This window comes from Coturnix japonica, chromosome 4 (genome assembly GCF_054131305.1).
Source record: "Coturnix japonica strain WE chromosome 4, WE-NBRP24, whole genome shotgun sequence".
NCBI classification, from domain to species: Eukaryota; Metazoa; Chordata; class Aves; order Galliformes; family Phasianidae; genus Coturnix; species Coturnix japonica.
Window position 1 is genome coordinate 83,640,203 of NC_140666.1, and position 6,022 is coordinate 83,646,224.

Here is a 6,022-nt window from a genome sequence, read left to right on the forward strand (position 1 = left end):
CAGGTGAAACCATGATGCAGTGAGAGCTGAACCAGATTATAAACCAGGTGAGTTTTTGCAGGTCATTTGTCTTTACCTCAGCACCAAACCTTTGATTTTTAAATACTATTTCAGATTCTTGTCAGAAACTTCACTGTTACAGCTTGGAGTAATGATGGCTGTGTAGAATTGGTTATATTTAAAGCCCCAGTGAATACTTGCTGATAAAGCAGACACTTTCTGTCCTTCAGTTTCCCTGAATTCTCAGGTCCAATTAAGCACTTCTAGCCAGACACCATGTTAGGATTTGTCACACCTCAGGTGTTTATAGCACAGACATCCACTGCTGGGCTGGTCTAGACTCATACTGCACTACTCATTAATGGAGAGAAATGGGCACGATTCATCTGACCCTGCCTGAGCTCTCCAGATGGGAAAGATTCTCATCCCTCTTCTGCTGTAACTGACTTGAGGTACTGGATTTGCTTTATTACAGTAGCAAAAATGGTAAATCACAGGAAAAAAAAAAGTCAAAGAAATTAATATGTGAATCTCTCCACAAATTATGGATTTTAGAAGTCTTATCATGCATGACTGTAAACATGAAACCTTAAGCTCTGTCTTCCTCCCATAGCAATAGCTGTCATTCCGGCATTTGGCAGACAATTGCTGTTCAGTGGCAGAGCTGATATTGGCACAGGTTTCATCTTTTCAGCAAGATCAAAAACTTTGTTGGTGAGAACCGGACAGTCTGAAGATATGCTGGCAATAATACACACGTGCAGTGCCAGAATGTGGGCTATGAGGACCTCAGGGAGCCAAACAAACATCCTGCAGTGACTTGATGAGGAATTCATTTCCTAAGGAAATTGCCTCTGAGGACTTTGCTTCCCAGAGGAGCGTGGCCGTATCTTGAGATGACTGGAAAGTAAAAAGAAGCTATTTTGCTTTGCTTGGTTTTGGCCACTTCTGTTGTAAATAACTGCAATTAAATAAACAAATAAAAGCTTTGAGAAAGTAGACATTCCCTGCCACTGGACCGCACTTGTTTTTTAAATGTACTGAAGAGGAGGTCATTGTGATGCCTACATTTATATAACAGAGGAATGCTTGGGTGGGCAGTGAGGCTGTGGTGCATGGCTGGGCACCTATAGGTGGGGACCTGAGAGCTCTATCTCATGGAAAAAGGTGGAGTAGCGTGGATGGATGGATAGATGGAGTATGGATCAATTAGTGGGTCGATGGATTGAATGATGGATAAATGGATGGGTGGATGGATGAAAGATGAGTGGCTAGATAGGGAGGTAGATGGAGCACCTCGATGACTGTTTGACCAGCCTGAAAACAGCAGTTTTGTGATGAGAATGTGCACAACTCTAGTAAACTCCTGGGTCTCCCTAGACAGCTCCAATCCAGCCTCAGCCTCCCTACTTTATCCTGGGAGAAAATCAAGCTGCTGAGGTGAGGTGTGGGTACGTGGAAGGGACAGCTTGGAGTGGTGTGCTAGGGCAATTTGAGAGCCACTGAAATACATGCAGCTGGTTAGAACACTGAGGGGTTTGCAACAGGGAAAAGAATAATGAGGTCCCATCTCATCTATTCGGAACATGCAGAACATTGAGCTGAGGTCTTTATCCAAGGGAATTGTGTTTTTTTTATGCAAAACAAGCTAGCATGAAGGGGCAGGCCAGGGACACGCTCATCCTCCAAATGAGCTGCTGCTGCTATCAGATATCTGCTTGTCTGGAAGAAACAAACTACAGGGACAGAATCCTTACTGTGAATGCACTGACCTTTCACTCTGCTTTGCTGCCTGGCTGTTCAGCTGGTGATCCCTGTATGTGCTAAGATGTCCCCAGAAACAGCCTGCAAGGAACAGGCAGCCCCAGAGGCAGTTCCAGCAGTGATCCATTTATCCCAACTGAAGCCAATGGGTCTGAAAGATGGAGTTCAGATTCCCCTTCCCAAATTGGAGGTGAATGTTTGTTATTGCTCTATAACTACCTGAGATTGTAGTGAGGTGGGAGTCAGCTTTTTCTCCTAGGTAACAGCAATAGGATGAGAGCTGATGGCCTCATGTTGCTTCACGTCCTTGCTGATAAAAATAAGACACTGCACAGTTTTATTCACCCTTTGCTCAGGATAAGGACCATCTCTGGCTGCAGGGAAGTGCTCATCCTGGCTGGGATTTGGGTTGTACCTCATGGGGTTCTTCCTGATAGCGGCAGCACCAGCAGTCTGCAGGCGTGTGGATTGACTGCGTGCGGCTCCAAGAACACTGACACCTCTGACAGCATTAGTCAGTGAGCTGGGACAGCGCGGAAATAGAATCCAAGGACATGACACACACATAGGAATAGTCCTATTTATCAGTGGAAACAGGAACAAGTGGTGTGTGCCCGCGCTGGGCTCAGAGCTGGGAACAACACGGGATGTTTGTGCAGTCGTCAGTAACTCGACAGCAATACAGTTTAGGAAAAAACTGACATAAGTTTTAGATTTTATTCATTCATACATTATTTACAGCAGTTGCTCTCATATTACAATTCTCTTTCATCTTTTCAGTTTTCACTTATAAAAAATTAACCAAATAAACCTTATATAACCAAATTTATCACAGCAGGTCTGGTTAATTTTCACAGTTACAGCGGCCATCAGGAACACAACACGAGTGCCTACGCCTCGCTCTCCCCGCTCCAACCCACCACGGACACACGGACGTGTGGACACACGGACTCATGTGTGCTCCTTCCTCCTGCATTCTGCCATAGGGCAGAGCAGAGCACACCGGGCTATGAGACGTTGGCTCTCCTCTGCGTGGCAGTGCTGGGTTTGCCTCCTGCCTGCCCACAGGCTCCCTCTCCCCCACCACAAACAGCATTTCCAGTAGCTTTCCATACACCCACCCCACACAGCCCACCCCACACGAGGCCTGGTGGTGCTGACCCGTTTGAGGCCCGATCCTGTACGTGTAGGCCCTGCAACTCGCAGCCCAGCCTGGCCTGCTCGCCCCCACCTGCTCTACAGTGTAATTATTGCTGTTTTAAAATAGGTTCGTATTTCTTTGAGGACTTGTAGCCGCTTCCTGTTACAAATACAGTACATACGAGGCTGGACATGGAGAACACAAGACTAATTTCACATCAGTCTCGTACAACAGAGGGGAGGTGCAGAGGCAGCCCCATGAACCAACACCACCGCCATGGGCACGTCGAGCCACGGAGCCCCAGCTGACATTGGACATTTTCCAAATGCATACCACACATCTGCTTAACACTATATTAAAAAAAAATAATAATATTAATAATTATTATTATTTTTGTAACCTTTACTGCATTTGTCTCGAGAAGACTTTTGCTTTGATAAAATAACACGAGCACACAAACAAACGGCTTAAAGCTAACGGCCCAGCACAACTGTAAGTACAGCTCACAAAGCAAAGGGTGCTTTGTGAAACCTAATAATAATAGCTTTGTATTAATTAAAAAAAAAAAAAGCAAATATACATATTACAAGTCAAAGGACTAAGAAGGCAAAGAAACTGAAAACTATGTTAGCTATATGCTCATTACGCTTACATAGCAGTAGCTGCTTCTGCATCCAAACGTGTTATTTGTCAATAGATTTACAGTTGCATCAGGTATTTTCTATGCGCTTGGTCTCAGTAAGTCCATCTCCAGCTACTCTGATGTTAAAGGCGTGCTCTCTCCTCTAGCTGGCTATCACACAATGAACAGCACCTCCAAATCATAGACTCACAGAATCATTTGAGTTGGAAGGGACCCATCAAGACCACCCAGTCCTACTCCCCTGCAATGAGCAGGGACACCTACAGCTCCAGCAGGTGCTCAGAGCCCCTCCAGCCTGACCTTGGATGTCTCCAGGGACAAGGCTTCCCCACATGCAGCAACCTGTTCCAGTGCCTCATCACCACTACTACTTCTTCCTTACATCCAACCTAAATCTCCCCTGTTCCAGTCTGAAACCATTTCCCCTTGTCCTATCATTGCAGACCCTGCTAAAGCGTCTGTCTCCTCCCTTAAGCTGCCTCACAGCTCCTGTTTTTAGCCACACTGTGTTCTAACCAACTTGTCCAAAGGATTCTCTGGCTCCTTTGATTCCGAATGAAAGGTAATCACAAGGGGGTCGCAGGCAGCAGCTTTTCAGAGGGAGATAACTAATCTCTGTGCACAGTGTCTGCTACTGAGGAGCGCAAGAACACATTTTTGCTCAGGATTTTGCTCAGGATTTTTTAGGGAGAAAAAAAGATAGGAAAAAAAAATAGGAAAAAAACAAAAAAAAAAAGGTCCTTTTGCATGTTAAAGCTTATTTAATAGCTTGCACCCATTCATTTTCTTTATGCGGTACAGTACATTCCACCGCAAGACTCCTGTTAGCTTGGAATTAAAATGCCTTTATTAAGCTTTAAATAGAGTGCATACCAACAGCATTATAACAGCGCTAATGAAACGCAGGCTCCCAGCAAACTTAAAATTAGATTGTTAATTCAGAAGTAACCGGAGCTGGTTCCTACCCCCGTGTATCTGGCAGCTCTGGGATCCCTGCAGTCCCTCTCTACCCATTTGCACCTCAGCCAGGAAATGCGCCAAATTAAAAGGCAGTGTGGTCTTGCACGGAGGATCGAAAAGACTCGGTGAGAAGCAGATGCTCCTCACTGGGATCCCTAAAATCCCTAAAATCCCCATTTCCTTGGGGAATCTCACGCTGGGACTCCCACTGACCTCTTTGGTGCTGCCCTGACCACGGGTGCAGTGACAGCAGCGCAAAGGAGAAGCAGCGATGTCCCTGTGGCCAGGAGCACTGCTCAGCTCTGAGCACCTCACAAGTGCTGCTGCTTTCACTCAAGGGAGGACATGGCGTGAACTGACAACAAACAGCTTGCAAGTAAAATTACATCCTTCGTTGCTGACCTGCCTGCAACCAGGGGCTGAGCTCCCCACAGACCTTATTGCCAAACATGATGTGTGCTTGGGATGCTGTTTGCTCCAGATGTGTAGGGTGTCCCCGCTCATCTCCAAGGGAACTCATCTCTTGGGGCAATTCCTGAGCTACTACAATGCCAAAATTCTTACTTTCAAGGAGAAGTGCTCTGTACCACCCCTAGTTGCTCTCCCAGGTGATCTCTGGCTTCGGGCTGAGGACACATGAGCAGAGCCCACTGTGTAAGGATGAGCAGAACAGCCACGGTGCTAAAGGGACGACGGCGTCGCCATGCAATTCAAGGGCAGCAGATACAACCCGTGTGAACAGCAGGTGCCTGGCACAGCTGGAGGACATCTGCTGTTATCCAGCTGCTCTGCCTGGCCCTGAAGTGGTCTCAGTAGCTTTCATATTTACCAAGGCAAGCTTTACAAGGGATGTACTGCCCTTCCCGTCGCTCCTGCTATAGACTTGGGCAGAAAACACCATCAGTCAGGAGCAGCCCCTCACTGCTGGGGTTAGATGACAACTGGAAATAGGTTTTCAATGAGTTCCAGGCAGTGGGTCCAGATCTTCCGGCCAGCACCAAGCTCAGAACTGCTCTGTGCCACCCTGATGCTCAACTGGGAGCAGCAAGATGATGCCTGAGCCAGTGAAAAGAGCACAGGGCTGGTCCTGCTGCAGGACTGCATCATGCAGGAAGAGCAAGGAGCTCATATCTGAGACTACAGGGCCGCTTCTGGGGGCCCTGCAGAGCTGCAGGCTCTGACTTCTCTGCATGGCACCATTTGAATGGGTGCACAGCATACAATGGATCTGCCAGGTCAGCATCTAAACATCACACTGGGGGTGTTCCTCCCCACTGCTGCACCTGCCCAGGCAGGGCAGCACCAGCAGCATTGCACCCGTGAGCCCTCTCCATCTTCTTTGGCAAGCACAAGGCAGCACGCTTAACAGCCAGCCCTTCCCTCCCAGAACCAGCTGCCCGGGATGGATGGCACTGGGAGCAAGGGATGGATTTCTTCCAAAAAGCCACAGGTCACAGAGCAACGCACGAGAGCATTACAGGATGAAATTCACTGGGCAACTGGTGGCCAAATGG